Source organism: Schistocerca nitens, chromosome 1 (genome assembly GCF_023898315.1).
Source record: "Schistocerca nitens isolate TAMUIC-IGC-003100 chromosome 1, iqSchNite1.1, whole genome shotgun sequence".
Lineage (NCBI taxonomy): Eukaryota > Metazoa > Arthropoda > Insecta > Orthoptera > Acrididae > Schistocerca > Schistocerca nitens.
The window spans coordinates 524053554-524070629 of NC_064614.1; the positions used below are offsets into that span (position 1 = coordinate 524053554).

At 38.9% G+C, this 17076-nt stretch overlaps 1 protein-coding gene across 2 annotated transcripts in view; it reads left to right on the plus strand.

The window, feature by feature from the left end:
* Positions 1-17076, plus strand: part of LOC126253385 (transcription initiation factor TFIID subunit 4) — a 202753-nt gene that overhangs the window by 70612 nt on the left and 115065 nt on the right. The window lies entirely within an intron of this gene.

Consider the following 17076-nt stretch of genomic DNA (forward strand, 5'->3'; position numbering starts at 1 on the left):
TCTCACAACAAGAAGCGATAGAGCAATTAGATGAAAAGAAACAGAAATTACAAGCATTGGCCAAACGACTTAGAAGATACAAAAAAAGTGAAAATAGAAGGAAACAAAACCAAACATTCAACACAAACCAAAAGAAATTTTACCAGACAATAGATAACACACACATTAAAATAGACAATCCACCAAACATAACAGACATGGAACACTTCTGGAGCAACATATGGTCAAACTCAGTACAACATAACAGGCATGCACGGTGGATACAAGCAGAAACAGACACATACAAGATGATACCACAAATGCCTGAAGTGATAATTTTGCAACATGAAATCACCCAAGCAATTAATTCTACTCACAATTGGAAAGCCCCTGGAAAAGATAAAATAGCAAATTTCTGGCTAAAGAAATTCACCTCAACACATTCACATCTAACTAAATTATTTAACAGTTACATTGCAGACCCATACACATTCCCTGATACACTTACACAAGGAATAACTTATCTGAAACCTAAAGATCAAGCAGACACAGCAAACCCAGCAAAATATCGCCCCATAACATGCCTACCAACAATATACAAAATATTAACTTCAGTCATTACACAGAAATTAATGACGCATACAACACAGAACAAAATTATAAATGAAGAACAAAAAAGGCTGCTGCAAAGGAGCATGAGGATGTAAAGAGCAACTGATAATAGATGCAGAGGTGACATATCAAGCTAAAACTAAACAAAGGTCACTACACTATGCATACATTGATTACCAAAAAGCTTTTGATAGTGTACCCCACTCATGGTTACTACAAATATTGGAAATATACAAAGTAGATCCTAAATTGATACAGTTCCTAAACATAGTAATGAAAAATTGGAAAACCACACTTAATATCCAAACAAATTCAAATAATATCACATCACAGCCAATACAGATTAAGCGTGGAATATACCAAGGAGACTCATTAAGTCCTTTCTGGTTCTGCCTTGCCCTGAACCCACTATCCAACATGCTAAATAATACAAATTATGGATACAATATTACTGGAACATACCCACACAAAATCACACATTTGCTATACATGGATGATCTAAAACTACTGGCAGCAACAAATCAACAACTCAACCAATTACTAAAGATAACAGAAGTATTCAGCAATGATATAAATATGGCTTTTGGAGCAGACAAATGTAAGAAAAATAGCATAGTCAAGGGAAAACACACTAAACAAGAAGATTACATACTGAATAACCACAGCGACTGCATAGAAGCGATGGAAAAAACAGATGCCTGTAAATATCTAGGATACAGACAAAAAATAGGAATAGATAATACAAATATTAAAGAGGAACTAAAAGAAAAATATAGACAAAGACTAACAACAATACTGAAAACAGAATTGACAGCAAGAAACAAGACAAAAGCTATAAATACTTATGCTATACCAATATTGACCTACTCATTTGGAGTAGTGAAATGGAATAACACAGACCTAGAAGCGCTCAATACACTTACATGATCACAATGCCACAAATATAGAATACATCACATACATTCAGCAACAGAAAGATTCACATTAAGCAGAAAGGAAGGAGGAAGGGGATTTATCGATATAAAAAACCTACATTATGGACAGGTAGACAATTTAAGAAAATTCTTTCTAGAACGAGCAGAAACTAGCAAAATACACAAAGCAATCACTCATATAAATACATCGGCTACACCATTGCAATTTCATAACCGCTTCTACAACCCTTTAGATCACATAACATCAACAGACACGAAGAAAATAAATTGGAAAAAGAAAACACTACATGGCACACATCGATCAAGACGCATCCAACACATGGCTAAGAAAAGGCAATATATACAGTGAGACGGAAGGATTCATGATTGCAATACATGATCAAACAATAAACACCAGATATTACAGTAAGCATATTATTAAAGATCCCAATACCACAACAGATAAATGCAGACTTTGCAAACAACAAATAGAAACAGTAGATCACATCACAAGCGGATGTACAATACTAGCAAATACAGAATACCCCAGAAGACATGACAATGTAGCAAAAATAATACATCAACAGCTTGCCTTACAACATAAACTTATAAAACAACACGTTCCCACATACAAGTATGCACCACAAAGTGTACTGGAGAATGATGAATTCAAATTATACTGGAACAGAACCATTATAACAGATAAAACAACACCACATAACAAACCTGACATCATACTCACCAATAAAAAGAAGAAATTAACACAACTAATCGAAATATCCAAACCAAATACAACAAATATACAGAAGAAAACAGGAGAAAAAATTGAAAAATACATCCAACTGGCTGAGGAAGTCAAGGATATGTGGCATCAGGATAAAGTTGACATTATACCAATTATACTATCAACTACAGGAGTCATACCACACAATATCCACCAGTACATCAATGCAATACAGCTACATCCAAACTTATATATACAACTACAGAAATCAGTAATTATTGATACATGTTCAATTACCCGAAAGTTCCTAAATGCAATATAACACATACCATACAGTTAAAAGGAAGTGACGCTTGATCAAGGTCCGCGTCACTTTCCATTTTTAACCAGACTTAACGTCTGAGAAAGTAAAGAATAATAATAATAATAATTATAATACTAATAATAATAAATCTCAAACTTGTTGAACTATCATAATTTGTGGGGCACGGGTATATGGGAACTTTTGAAGTAGATCTTGGCAGCCTTGTGGATGTTCAGCAAGTGGTGCAAATGCCAAATCGTCAAGTAGTAATGGACATTTAGTTGCAATGGAGCACTGGACAGTGCGGAGCATGTGGTCACTGTGAATGCATAATACCAACATAGTGACAGTGTGACAGCTTCACAAAGGGCGTTTCGTGTGTCAATATGAGATCCTACTCTGCAGTCAATCCCTTCTTCACACACATTCAGAAAGTGTGTACGTAACTTAAAAGAGACTGGTTCAGCTTTGAAAAAAAAGAAAGAGAGAGAGAAGAAAAAACTTATTGGACTATATTGTCTGTACATACCCCAGACAACATTCATGAGTAAGCTGCAATGGTGAGGTGCAGAAAATTGACTCATCATTGGGACTCAGACATTGAAGCATGCATGTCTTCAATATCATCCTTAAAAACTTCTGATTGTTCAAGAACTGAAGCATAATCATCTTTTGGCCGAAATCAGTAAGGATGCTAAGTTCATTGATGTCAGTGAAGCCTATTTTCTGCTAAGTGGACATGTGAATCAGTAGAACATCCATTACTAGGTGCAAACTACAGGCACAAACAAATCCTGCTGTGCTTCAACAGCACAGTGCTAAACTTACTGTATGATGGCAGTATCATGTCATGGGGTAATAGGCCCTTACTTCTTTGGAGATGGAGGAGGCACACTGTCAGTGTGACAACTCAATGTTATGTTATCACAGTAGAGATATTTTTGACTCCAAGACTTCATTCTCCTCCCAGTTTTGACTTTCAACATAACTGATTTCAACAGGATGCAACTTAAACACTGCCTGAATGTCTATGGCTGCAGTGAAACACTTGTTTGGGGATCACATAATTTCAGAGATTTCAGACATCAGTCTGTAACTACTTTGCATGGGGGCAACTGAAGAGCATTGTTTACCAGGCTAGACCAATGATCCTTGCCCAACTAGAGACTCAAATTGAAGAAAACATTGCCAACATCCCAGAGAACATGTAGTACTCTGCAGAATCCTCAGAATTGGTGTATTGAATATGTATGGCAAAATGGACAGTACGTAAATGATGTAATTTGTAAAAAGTGATGCCTAATGAAATTTCCGCTCTTTTAGAATATTCATTTCGGCACCAAATAAAGTTTTATAAGTTTCCTTCATTTTTTTTTTTCAAATTATTTCAAATTTTCTCATTTCTGTTCACCAACCTAACTGATGAAAGTGTGAAAGATATAGTTTTCACACGGCATGATCTTAATACTCTGTTTCTGGGAAATAAAATGTACAACTGTATAAGTATGGGCTTATCCATAGAATAGGCTTTATGTGGCCTGTGGAACATTTAAATTTGTATAATTTTATAATACACCTGGACTACAAGACATGAAATTTGGGAATAAATTTCACTGAGGTTACACAGTTGAGCCGTAGTGCTGCTTTTGATCATGAAAATAAGAAGGGTATTGCAGAATGTATTGTCTCATGAAAGTACTCTTTATTAACATGAATATGTGTTACGAAAGTGGAATATTTTCTAACAATATTTCATAAATAGATGTACTTCTACTTCGTATTTGTGTCTTACTTTATCTAACACATTTAAATATGGTTTTAAATTCAGTATGTAGTGGTTTACAATTCACCAATGTGTTCGGGAATAAGAGAAAGTTAGAGCTAACTACCTCAATGGAAATTACCATATGATAAAATGGTTGAAATATTTCTCTGAAATAAAAGACAAATTAAAAATCATAATGTGAAATTTTTTTATTTTTTAAAATATATAGTTGAAATAAACATATTGTTACTTACATACTAAAGTTGGATCTGTTAAATGTAGTACACTAACTGCCATTTTAGGTACTACCTACACAGAGCTTGTGCTTGTAAATTGACCGTACTGGTAAAAATTTTTGGTTTTTATGTTAAATGACACAGAAATCTTGAATGTCCGAGCGAAGTTTTTCATTGTTCATATGTGCTGATCATACTTCTTTTTGCTGCAAGCAGTAAATTTGTTGAAACTCCATGGCAGATTAAAACTGTAAGTTTGTTGTTTTAAATTTGACTGGAAAGTTAGAGTGCCTGTACCAGACCAGGAATCAAATTTGGATAACTGTCACTTGGGTGTGCTCTCACAGTGAGATACCTCAGTATGGGATTCCCTGATTCAAAACTTACCACTGCTTCCACCGTCTGCAAACAAGTACCACGGAAGCTCTATAGGCACACCCCAGAATTAACCAATCTGAGTGAAAAAATAATACAGTGTGTGCTATTATTGAAGTTGGCTGTCATAAAGATGTTCCATTTGCTTTGTCCTCTTTCCCATGGATGCCAACTCTCTGTTCTTAGTAGGAGTGTCTCCATAAAGCTTCAGAAGGAAAGAAGTGGGAAGAAAGATAGTGGTTAGTTGAATCTGAAATTCTATTCTTGGCTATCGGTTTACGAGATAACGATGTTACCAACAACAAATGGAGCTTTTTGTTATGTAACCAGGAAGTGCGTTACAAATGTTTAGTCTTACTCAATTTACATGTATGTTGATATATTTGCCAGTTTTGTTTTTACCATTAAAGAAGACTTCTGTTTTTGACTGTGTATCACTCCCAAATCAACTACATTAAAAAATATAGTGAGGTCAAATAAGTATTATCACATATCAGTGCTTTTTGTATTTCAAATTTAATTCGAGTATAAAAACATTGTTGTAATATTTTTGATAATACCTACTGTTCCAAGCTTCCATTACAGGCATCATCATTTGTATCAAACCATAGTTACAATTTTTTTCATGAATACCTATCATTGTGGGCTTCCAATTTTTTTCATGAATACCTATTGTTGTGGGCTTCCATTACAACGATCATCATTGAAACTATGAGAGAAATACTTAAATCAAAGGACTGCAAGTGACGCATTTGTATGTCAGTGACAGTTCTTTCCTTATTTCATTATTGAGATAAGAAGAAAATGAAGTACATCATAAATTTGAAAATGTGTGTAGAGAACTTAGTTTTAAAGTTAGTTAATTAAGATAAAAAAACAGATATGACAAATGTGAAAGACTATGGAAAGAAATACCTTGTTCGTATGCATTGCATGTTAGCAGGAGCTACAGAGAACCTGCATATTGTGTTTGTAGTTCCTAATATACAGTATATTTTTCTTACCATGAGTTTATCTAAGCAGTCTACCCTTTCTTTTGCACTCTTTCAAATTTGAATTTGTCATTCTCTTTGTAATACACTAAATTCAACAATAAGAAAATGTTTGAGTTTTTTATTAGTTTCTTTAATCGTGTTTGCTTCATGTATCAGGCAGATAATAAAAAAATGGAGTATAGTTTGCTATATTCATAATAAACATAACTAACATCTTATGAATGCTCAGTAAACACCACATAATATTGGTGAAAAGCAAGCAAGAAGCTATCTTTTAATTCACAGAAAAGATACACCATGTGATCAAAAGTATCCAGACACTTGGCTGAAAATAACTTACAAGTTCATGGCACCCTCCATTGGTAAAGCTGGAATTCGATATGGTGTTGGCCCACCCTTAGCCTTGATGACAGCTCCCAATCTTGCAGGCATACGTTCTATCGTGTGCTGGAAGGTTTCTTGGGGAATGGCAGCCCATTCTTCCAGAGTGCTGCACTGAGGAAAGGTGTTGAAGTCGGTCGGTGAGGCCTGGCCCGAAGTTGGCATTCCAAAACATCCCAAAGGTGTTCCATAGGATTCAGGTCAGGACTCTGTGCAGGCCAGTCCATTACAGGGATGTTATTGTCATGTAACCCCTCCACCACAGGCCGTGCATCACGAACAGGTGCTCAATCGTGTTGAAAGATGCAATCACCATTCCCTGAATTGCTCTTCAATAGTGGGAAGCAAGAATGGGCTTAAAACATCAATGTAGGCCTGTGCTGAGATAGTGCCACGCAAAACAACAAGGGGTGGCCCCCTCCATGAAAAACACAACCACACCACAACACAACCACCTCCGAATTTTACTGTTGGCACTACACACGCTGGCAGATGATGTTCACCGGGCATTCGCCATACTCACACCCTGCCATTGATTGCCGCATTATGTACTGTGATTTGTCACTCCACACAACGTTTTTCCACTGTTCAATCACCCAATGTTTATGCCCCTTACACTAAGTGAGACATCGTTTGACATTTACTGGCGTGATATGTGGCTTATGAGCAGCTGCTCAACCTTGAAATCCAAGTTTTCTCACCTCCTGCCTAACTGTCATAGTACTTGTAGTGGATCCTGAAGCAGTCTGGAATTTTTGTGTGATGGTTTGGATAGATGTCCGCCTTTTACACATTACAACCCTCTTCAACTGTCGGCCGTCTCTGTCAATCAACAGACGAGGTCGGCCTGTACACTTTTGTGCTGTACGTGTCCCTTCACATTTCCACTTCACTCTCACATTTGAAGCAGTGGACCTAGGGATGTTTAGGAGTGTGTAAATCTCGAGTGCAGACATATGACACAAGTCACACCCGATCACCGGACCATGTTCGAAGGCTGTGAGTTCCGCAGAGTGCCCCATTCTGCTCTCTTACGATGTCTAATGACTACTGAGGTCGCTGATATGGAGTACCTGGCAGTAGGTGGCAGCTCAATGCTCCTAATATGAAAAAATGTATGGTTTTTTTGGGAGGGGGGTGTCTGGATACTTTTGATGACATGGTGTAAGTTTCAGTTCATTTTAGGATAAACCGTTGATAGTTTTAGAATGTTCAATGCATCATCTATATTAAAGGAAAAAAAAAAGAGAGAAGTTATACACAGAAGTGCCAAAGAGACTGATATAGCCTGCATATTCAGATACAGAGATATTGTAAATAAGCAGAACATGGCACTGTGGTCGGGAAAGCCTATGTAAGACAGAAAGTGTATGGTGCACTTCTTAAATCAGTTACTGTAGCTATAATGGCAGGATATCGAGGTTTAAGTGAGTTTTATCATGGTGTTATAGTTGATGCACAAGCAATGAGACACAGCATCTCCAAGGCAGTGATGAAGTGGGGATTTTCCTATACGACCATTTCACAAGTGTACTGTGAATATCAGGAATCCGGTAAAACATCAAATCTCCGACATCGCTGCAGCTGGAAAAAGATCCTGCAAGAACGGGAGTGACGTCAACTGGGGAGAATCGTTCATTGTGACAGAAGTGCAACCCTTCCACAAATTCCTACAGATTTCAATGCTGGGCCATCAACAGTTGTCAGCTTTCGAACCATTCAATGAAACATCATTGATATGGGATTTCAGAGCCTAAGGCCCACTTGTGTACCTGTGATGGCTGCACGACACGAAACTTTACGCCTTGTCTGGGCCCATCAGCACCGGCTTTGGTCTGTTGATGACTGGAAACATGTTGCCTGGTCAGACAAGTCTCATTTCAAATCGTATCAAGTGGATGGATGTGTATAGGTATGGAGACAACATCATGAATCCACGGACCCTGCATGTCAGTAGGTGACTGTTCAAGCTGCTGGTAGAAGCTCTGTAATGGTGGGGCATGTGCAGTTGGTGTGATATGGGACCCCTGATTTGTCTAGATACACTCTGGCAGCTGACACGTACGTAAGCATTCTGTCTGATCACCTCCATCCATTCATATCCATTTTGCTTTCCGACGGACTTGGGCAATTCTAGCAGGACAATGCAACACCCCACACATCCAGAATTGTTACAGAGTGGCTCCAGGAACACTTTTCTGAGTTTAAACACTTCTTATGCCCATTAAACTCCCCAGGCATGAACGTTATTGAGCATATCTGGGATGCTTTGTAACATGCTATTCAGAAGAGATCTCCATCCCCTTGTACTCCTGCAGGATTCATGTTGTCAGTTCCCTCCGGTAGTACTTCTGACATTAGTCGAGTCCATACTACATCGTGTTGCAGCACTTCCGCGTGCTCGCTAGGGCCCTTCACGATCTTAGGCAGATGTACCAGTTTCTTTGGCTTTTCAGTGGAGAATTATTGGTGTTAGATGATGCAGTGTTCCTTACATTTTGTGTGACGTGTCTCATAAAAAGGCAGTGCACACTGTTGGGGCAACATAACAACGATAATTTAAGGTAAGAATCCTGGATACAAGTAGATTATGAAAGTGTGAAAATCTACATGTATTGTAACAACCTTGGTGTCTGTCATGTGACGTATGAACTGACTCACGAAGATGGCGTCCTCATAAGTGCATTATCAGTTCAAGTTGCCTAGTACACTACATGGCAAAGAGGCACCATTTCTCCAGTTTCTTTAACTTAATTGGGACAAATTTTACAATTATGAATTTGACGTTGATGTCATACTTTAAAAATAACTTAATATCTGTCTGATTAAAATGTTATGACTCAGTTGAAACACACACGGAGAGGTACTTATAATGCTGGCTGCAGGGGGGTGGGGGTGAGTTTGCAACATGCATCACCCCACCTCCATGTGCACGCGTGCACACGCAAGGTTGAGCAGCTGCTCATAAGCCACATATCACACCAGTAAATGTCAAACGATGTCTCACTTAGTGTAAGGGGCGTAAACGTTGGGTGATTGAACAGTGGAAAAACGTTGTGTGGAGTGACAAATCACAGTACATAATGCGGCAATCAATGGCAGGGTGTGAGTATGGCGAATGCCCGGTGAACATCATCTGCCAGCGTGTGTAGTGCCAACAGTAAAATTCGGAGGTGGTTGTGTTGTGTTGTGGTGTGGTGTGGTGTGGTTGTGTTTTTCATGGAGGGGGCTTGCACCCCTTGTTGTTTTGCATGGCACTATCACAACACAGGCCTACATTGATGTTTGAAGCACATTCTTGCTCCCCACTATTGAAGAGCTATTCAGGGATGGTGATTGCATCTTTCAACACGATCAAGCACCTTTTTGTAATGTACGGCTCGTGACAGAGTGGTTACATGACAGTAACTATCTCTGTAATGGACGGGCCTGTACAGAGTCCTGACCTGAATCCTATAGAACACCTTTGGGATGTTTTGGAATGCCATCTTTGTGCCAGGCCTCAGTGACTGACATCAATACATCTCCTCAGTTCGTTTCCAGAGTTGAGCAGGGTCCTTTGGTTTGGAGCTGAGTGGAAGGTCTCAACCAAATGCTTCATAAACTCTGTGATGGTATTGGTTGCAGATTTCTAGACCTGTGTTACCATGTGGGGATTTGTAGGACTCCCCTTCATACCTCAATGGTGGACTACACAAATGAAGCAGCTACTTGCGTAGCAGAGTGCTTGTGGAGTGCACATGAAGATTTTTTAGGCTAGGCTGTAGTTTGAGGTGCCCCGATGAGCAATCACCAATTGATATGCAGCAAAGGAAATCAAATGGCATTCAGAATAAAGACGCTTAGACTGTCACAATTTTATCAATAAACTGGGGAAGTATTTGTAATAAAGTTCGTGAATTTACTACCCTCCAGGAAAGTTTTCGCACTCAGATTATTCTTGGGACTGAGAGCTGGCTGCAACCCGAAGTGGAAAGCTCTGAGGCATTTAGTGAGTCATTGAACGTATATCGGAAAGACAGATTTGAGGCCATAGGAGGGCGAGTGTTGTTTGCAGTTGACAAAAATATTGTCTCTATTGAGGTCAAAGGTGAGTGTGATGGTGAAGTCATCTGGTCGCATATAATAGGTACAGGGGAAACCAAGTTAGTTGTTGACTGTTTTTACCGGCCATCCAATTCTGCTGTGACAGTTTTAGAGTCATTCAAAGAAAGTCTATGGTCATTATTGCGTAAATACCCAGATCATACAATAACAGTTTGAGATGACTTTATCCTGCCAAGTATGGACTGCGATGTCTATGAATTTATTGAGGGGTACAGAATAACAGTCTTGCAAAGTAGTTTTTGGGCCTTGTTGAGGTGTCAGTATAGAGATGAGGATTAGTGATTACGATGTCATCATAGCGACTGTTGTTAACAAAAAATCTCGCGTAGACAGTGAATTGGTATCACATAGTTCCAGTCAGATTGTTGTAGAGGAATTATGGGCAAAGTTTAAGCAGATGGTCTGGAGAGTTATATGTCTAGTAAGTGGATAAAAGATGGAAAAGACCCCACCATGGTTTAATAACAAAATTTGGTGGATGCTGACAAAGCATGCATTCTTGCTTCAAAAGGGAATGCGTAATCATGACAAGAAAAGGTTAGCAGAGATTCATGCATCTGTGGAAAGATCTATGCATGAAGCACACAACTACTACCACTGTCGCACCTAGTGGGTCTAAGGCTTCCATTCAGTCCCTTGTCGACCAGTCTGGCGTGGCATTTGAAGACAGCAAAACAAAAGCCAAAGTTTCACATTTCACATTCAAGAAATTGATCACAGGAGAACCATACAAACCTACCATCATTTGAGCAATAGACAGACTCCCATATGGACGACGTAGCAATAAGCGTATCTGGCATAGAGACACAACTGAAAGATTTGGAAGCAAATAAATCGCCATGTCTGGATGGAATTCTAGTTCGATTTTACGAAGAGTACTCTACAGCGTGGTCCCCTTACGCTTTTATTGTCAATCACTCGCCCAACACAAAGTTCCAGATGGCTGGAAAAAAGCACAGGTGACCCCAGTATATAAGAAGCGTAAAGGAACTTGCCTGCAAAATTACAGACCAATATTCCTAACTTCTGGTAGCTGCAGAAACCCTGAACATATTCTCAGTTCGAATATAAGAAATTTTATTGAGACTGAGAACCGTATGTCCACGAATCAGCATGGTTTTAGAAAGCATCGCTCATGTGAAACTCAGCTTGCCCTTTTGTCAAGATATACTGAGAACTATAAATGAAAGGCAACAGCAGATTCCATATTTCTAGATTTTCGGAAAGCATTTGACATGGTGCACCATTGCAGGCTGTTAATGAAGGTACAAGCATATGGAATAAGTTCATATATATGTGAGTGGCCCGAAGACTTCCTAAATAATAGAACCCAGTACGTTGTCCTTGACGACGAATGTTCATCAGAGGCAAGGATATCATCAGGAATGTCCCAGGGAAGTGTGATGGGACCGCTGTTATTCTCCATGATTTGGTGGACAGGTTGGACAACCATCTGTGAATGTTTGCTGATGAAGCCATGGTGTACAATAGGGTGTCAAAATTGAGTGACTGTAGAAAGATACAAGAGGACTTAGACAAAATTTCCAGTTGGTGTGATGAATGGCAGCTAGTACTAAATGTGGAAAAATGTAAGTTAATGCTGATAAGTAGGAAGATCAAAGCTGTAATGTTCAGATACAGTATTATTAGTGTTCTGCTAGACTCAGTCAAGTCATTTAAATATCTGGGCTGTTGTAGGGATGGCAAATGGTCAACTTCAGTTTATTGGGAGAATTTTAGAAAAGAGTGGTTCACCTGTAAATGAGACTGCATGTAGGCCTCTGGTTTGTACTTCTTGAGTGTTAGGGATCCCTACAAAGTCAGGTAGAAGGAAGACATTGAAACAATTCAGAGGTGGGCTACCAGATTTGTTACAGGTAGGTTTGAACAACAAGTAAGTGTTACAGAGATGCTTCTGGAACTGAAGTGGAAATCCCTTGAGGGAAAGTGATGTTCCTTTCAAGGAACACTATTGAAAAAGATTTAGAGAACCGGCATTTGAAGCCGATTGCCGAATGATTCTTCTGCCACCAACATAAATAGCACAAAAGGACCATGAAGGTAAGATATGAGAAATTAGAGCTCGTATTGAGACATATAGACAGTTGTTTTTCCCTAGCTCTATTTGTGAGTGGAACAGGAAAGGAAATGACGAGTAGTGGTATGGTGGCTTGCGGATTATCCATGTTGATGTAAAACTTGGAGATGATTAATATAAAGAGTCATACAGGAGACAGGTTTTATGTGGCTACAAGAATGAGACATAAAAGCAGTCATCTCAGTGAGGTCATGAAGGATATCCCTGTCCGAAAGAGCCAGACAACCTTGATCCATTTTCACACTGATGCTCACAGCTACTTCAATATCAGTAGAATTGTGCAATTCTGATTGTAACCTCAAAGTCAGTTAGTCAACCTTGACTGCTATGCAAGTATTTTAAAAAGTTTCAATAAAATATTGCATTTATGGCAACATACTCAATGGTGTCTTCACCATTGTAATTCACTTGCCCACTTGGCTACATCAGTTTGCAACTTCTTTGTAAAAAATCGCATGACTGTTCTCTTCTGATCATCCAACTTCCAACTTCCAAGACCAGGCTCCATGTGACTCTTTCCTGTTTCCAAAGATAGAGTTATTGCTGAAAGGATGCTGTTTTTACACAGTGATACACTAGCAAGTAGAACTGTCTTTCAATGACATTCCGTAAAAAGCTTTTTAGAACTACTTGGCAAAATACACACACCCTAGGATAAATGTGTGGATAGGGAAGGATACTTTGAAGGAGAGAAGGGTAAACATAATAAATGATCATTAATAAAGTTCAGTTATTTGTTGAACAGACATCGTATGAAAATAATTCAAACTGCCCACATATTGAGTGCATATTAACGTGCTCTTGTGATTGATGTTATCGGTGAATATGACTGGCTGACTCAATAATTTTAAAGAAATTTATGGAATAAAGGGAATAGATACACACTTTGCTTCATTACAAGGTGGAAAAATTAATGTCAGTTTTTGTTGACCGTTTTCTCCTATTTTGTAAGTCTTTTGTTTCTCCTGTGCCACAAATCACCATTTATATGTTGAAATTTACACGTTTCACTATTTTTTTAACTATTTTGACATTCTTGTTTTTATTTCCATTTATTGCTTATGGAAATACATCAGGTAGAATTTAAAGAAAGTACTATAACCCTTTTGTGCCTCTAGAAATGCTTTCCAGTGATATATTAAGTAGAGGGAAGTGACCATTCTATAGTGAGAGCATTCTTGTTTAAATGTTGTTTGATTCTCATCATTAATTGTTAATAGACTGATTTTGGATGGAATTCCATATAAAATAACATTGTGAAAATTGGAACACAGAAGGCACCTGTGGCTGAAATGAAAGTTGTTTGTCAGATTAGGTCAATAACAATACACAATTTGCAGAATCTTCTATAGTCTTTGCTTCAAAATTCCAGTGTAGCATAAAGTTCCTACTTGATGCAACAAGTGTCTCTAAATAGTATAGCATGGAATCAAAAAGGGCCTGGGTACATTCCTGGGAAACTTTGCTCCATGTGGTTTATGAGAGTCCAGAAAATGTCAGCAGTGGTCGGTAAAGGGCTATATCTAAGCAGTTGCTGACAAACCATAAAGCAAACATGTACAATGGGGATTGAGCAGATGTGCATGCCAGAGAAGCTGTGGTCCCATAATTCTTTGAAGAAGCTGCACATTCGTGGCCAAATGTGGTTTTTGAAATACGGCATCTGGAGGGAGGGTCAATGTCCCTAGCTCTGCCAACCTCCCTGAAGTAGCATTTGCCATGCAGATTATTGTCAGCATGTTCTAGTCAAGGTCATGTGTTATATCCAATGGTGCTCCATACCATCACACTTTGCGTGTGTTTATTACACAACTCAACAGTGCAGGCTGCAAAATTGCAGTCACCACATTAGAATATAAAATATGCAGCTATTGCTGTTGGCATATTAAAGTGGGACTTGTTTGAAGATGCTATATTTTGCCACTCATCACACCAGTGGCAGTGTTCGTCTGCTCGTTACAGTCCAAGTTGTTAATACAGTGTGACTAAAAAGAAAGTTCATATTTGAAGAGCTCTCTTCTTGTGTGCAACAAATATGTGGAGAATGGGGGGTATGGTCATCACTTGCTTGGCCTGTAAGAATTCAGTCAATATGGAGCGCTTCTCCCGAGTGGACCATGTGTTCTGTATGCAAGAATTTTACACAAACGGTGATTCGGTGAGTGTAGCAAGGAAGAAATTTTGCAGTGATCATGGATTACATTATATAAATGATGCTCCAAGTATTTCCCTTATCCAGATATGGATCAGTACTTTGAGGAGACTAGTTCAGCACTGGCCAAACCGAAATTTGGGCTACCAAGGTCATCAAGAATGGACGAATCCATGAAGAGTGTAAATCTGTCTGTCCATGAAGATCCTAATATCTCCATTTGTAAGTATGCAAGTTCTTTAAAGATGCATAGATCATCACAGCATCGAATTCTGCAAAAAGACTTGAAACTGCACCCGTACAAAATCCAGTTGGTGAAAGAGTTAAAGCCTCAGGATGCCAGACAGACTGCAGTTCATTAATGATGTGATGACTAAGTGCACTTCCATGTATCATTATCATCTTGTTTTCTCAAGATGCTAGTTTTCACCTGAATGCCCATGCCAATAAGCAAAATTGCTGCCACTGGAGTGCAAAGAATCCTAAACAGAAGCGTGAGAAACCCCATCATTTCCAAAAAGTATTGGCTTTGTTGCTCCAGGAATGATTGGCCCATTCATTTTTGAGAATGACAGTGGTCCTGCAGTCACAGTGGATTTGGAATATCATCTGATGATGGTAAACGACATTTTTCCTGGTAAGTGATCATGATTTCAACAAGATGGTGCCACAGCACACACATCCAGTGTGTCTATACTGGAAGTTCATGAAATTTTCCCTGGCAAATTGATCTCCAGTAGGTGTGACATAAATTGGCCCCCACTCAGTCCAGATTTGAGTCCCGTGGATTTTGTCTTGTGAGGATATGTCAAATCTAAAGTGAATGTCAATAATCTGACTTCTCTGGAGCAATTAAAAGAAAATATCCATAGTGGAGTGGTAGCCATCCCAGTGTTTACATGCCAAGCTGTCATGCAAATTTGTTTGTTTAAATGAGTGCCATAGGCAGGCTGGATTGAGTTTAAATGACATTATTTTTAAGAAATAATTTCCTAAACCATATATTTCAATTATAAATAAAGATTTTGTCAGTAGACTTCATCCACTATTTTACTTTGACACATCAAATAGAAACTTTCTTTTAAGACACCATGTAGTTTCTGGTCAGTGGAAGCTGATATAATGGCATGAGTGACATTGGTTGGGCCAATTTCTGCCTATTCCTTTGTAATAAATTTATTCACAGGTTCTATGCATGAATCATTGTCACAGCTGTGTGACATTTTTGAGCTGAAATACCATGGCATGACGATCACATTTCTCAGAATCTCGTCATTCTGCTCTGTTTGAATTTATTCCCTTGCTGTTTTTGTGCCCCTTGACATGTGTTATTTGTACTGGCACATGCTTCCATACTTCCACTACAGTTGGTGATCCCTCACTGAGCAACTTGCCAGCAAACTGATCTTTTGGGCATACACGTGAGAGCACTGCACAGCCTTACGCAGACACCATTTGTCTTTGCTGATACACTGTAGCTAACTGACAAAATATTAGTCATCACCTTGAAAGTGCACATTGATTGTTTTGGAGAGCTGCGGATGGTGTAGAATGAGCGTATAAATATCAGTCCATTTGTAAATGTGGCAGAATGGCAGAAAGGAGCTATAGTGTGCAGTGTATCAGTGCAGATCGCCCAACATACCTGCAATGATGAGTGTGTCAAACTGTCATGTAACGGTGTAAGTGCAGTTGGCATAAAAATATTTAAATGACAGGCTACAGAGATGGGTGTCTTGCCTTGTCAGTGACAGTTTCAAACCTGACAGGAATTGCTGGTGTCTGTAAATACAGGTCCATCTTGACGAACATTTTGTGTCAGGTATGTTGCAGAACCACATTGCTGCTTTTAAGTAGTGCAAGGCGCCAAGTGCACCAGACACGCTATGAGCCATTTAACCTGCAGTGTTTGTTGGCTGTAATTCAGGACAGAGGTTATTTTGTGGTGTTTTGGGGGTGGGCCCACTAAATTCAGATTAGTGTGAATGTGAACCAGGATGTTTATTAACATTTGCGGTGACAAAATGTTGTCGTTTCTTCTACAAGTTAGTGATGATTATGCTGTGGACACTCCTGTCTTCCTAGATGACAACAGCCATATTCTCAGGGATGCATACTTAAATTCCTGGCTTGATGATCACTCTGGTTCCCTGTCGTATCTCGACTACCCCACTAAATCATCTGTTCTTAATCTTGTAGCAGATATTTGAGACTACCTGGATCACTGGGGAAAACATAGCAATCAGCATCTCAGTAATCTGGTAGTTCGATGGGATCTAATCGGAGTGGCTTCAGATGGATGTGGCTCACATGAAAAAACTTAGAGACTCTCTTCCTCACCGAATTGAGGCTATTATCGTGTCTAGATGTGGTTTTTGGGTGACTAAATTTTTGTCGAGTGTACTTATTCTGAGGTTGGATTCATTTCGACCAT